Raw genomic sequence first — 1,845 nt, forward strand, 5'->3', positions numbered from 1 at the left:
CAGGATTGGTAAAATTTAAAAGACAAATTACATGAATATGTAGGATGGTAATCTCAACAGCATATATTCAAGTTTAAATTCGTTATCATTTATCATATAGTAATAAATTTAAAATCTAATGCACTTGCATGTATACATATGATTTGTCACTTAATTTATACATCTTACAAGCTGAAGTTGTACTTTCAAAATTGTAAGAAGGGTTTGAATTGGTCTTCTCGAATGCCACTGGGACCGACCAATTTCAACTTCTCAAACTCTCATCCAATCACAAATAAAATATGAAGACCCAAAAGCCAACCCGGTTTGTCCTTTTCTCCCTCTACAACAATTAAATCATTAATAAAACGTTACGATTCCTCATATTTTAATTTTTAAAATAATAATAAAATTTAATTTNNNATGATTATATAATTAAATAATTATATAACATATTTTAAACCGTTGTTATATCAAACTTAAACTCTAATAATTACTTCTAAAACACATTTCATACAACAAAGGCATGTCACTCTCACTTTCCGATTTTCATTTTCTTTCTTTCTTTCTTTTCCACGTTAATGCACAACAATAATTCTATAATAACATCAATCATATGGGTTGTTACTTTGCACTTCCACCTCCCCCATCTTGCAAGTTTAGGTCCTCAAAACCTCTTTAATTTACTTACTCTTCTTCAGTGCTGCACACAGTTTCTAATACTCACATGGTTTATTAGAAGCTTGTCACCACCATAGCTCAAAGGAGTAGTTAGTTGGGGCAATTATTACCAGATGACTATGAACAAGAAGCATCGTGTCCTCGTGTTTATGATCATCATGGTTGTTTCAATTGCAGAGAAACCTTCACTTACAGAAGGGAGGGCACTTTCCTTAATATCTTCTCAAGGTAAAATAATTATGACTTTGCTGTTTTTTCTTCTTCTTTTTTCTTTTTTGCTGATTTTGTTTCTTATGTGCTTCTTGTTTTTTATCCTGTTCGAAAGGGTACTCGAAAATTTTCGCGACTCTCGGAGTTGTTTGCAAGTGTTGTGATGGTGGAGGTGCCTGCACAAGTAGATGGACAAAATCTTGCAATAATCTCAAGTGTCTTCCTTGGAAGTCAGTGTCACATAATTAGTTACCACTTTTAGTTTTGCTTATCTAGCTTTGGTCTTGCATGTAATTAATAAGCTTAGACAGTATTATTAGTATAGTAGTTATGCAAAGTTTAAGAAACAACCTTGTGCTATGGGAAGTGGGAACAGTTTGAATTCCTTGAGTTCGTGGTGAAGTTTCCGAAGTTTCTTCCTTTTGAACAGGTCAATGACAACAGTATACAGTATGAAATGAATGAATGAATGAAAACATGACATGTCTCTTCTGTAATACTATTATGTACTCCAAAATAAGCAATCACTCATAATACGGGAACATATATGGTTGCATTTATTATATTGTTGACTTGAGAATTTAGAGGGACGACGGAAGGAGGGGTTTTAATTTGATAATGTAAGGTGGGATGAGTACTATTTAATTTTAATTTCGCTGTCCTGAATATGAGAATTGTTGTATTTGAGAAAAAAGTTGAACCAAGAATGGAGCTGTATGTACTTAAATAAATCACATAATCTTTTTCATGGACAAAAATCTTCAAACTACAATGAGGATCGATCTATTTTGCAAGGCTTTGTTTATAAATATGGGATAGAGAGACAAAAATACTGAGACTCAAATCATATTTGACAGATGAGATATTGACATAATTTGAGAGATTAAATTAGTGTATTTTATATTTTTTTGATAAGGATATAGAAACACTAACAAAAGTTCTAATTTTTTTAGTTTTACTATTTCTATCATATAA

At 31.6% G+C, this 1,845-nt stretch overlaps 1 long non-coding RNA gene across 1 annotated transcript; it reads left to right on the forward strand.

The window, feature by feature from the left end:
- LOC107639461 lies at nt 421-1,574 on the forward strand. The gene is made up of 2 exons (XR_001620161.2): nt 421-888; nt 986-1,574. It is a non-coding gene; the product is annotated as an uncharacterized LOC107639461 (long non-coding RNA).

Source organism: Arachis ipaensis, chromosome B04, assembly GCF_000816755.2.
Source record: "Arachis ipaensis cultivar K30076 chromosome B04, Araip1.1, whole genome shotgun sequence".
Classification (NCBI taxonomy): Eukaryota; Viridiplantae; Streptophyta; class Magnoliopsida; order Fabales; family Fabaceae; genus Arachis; species Arachis ipaensis.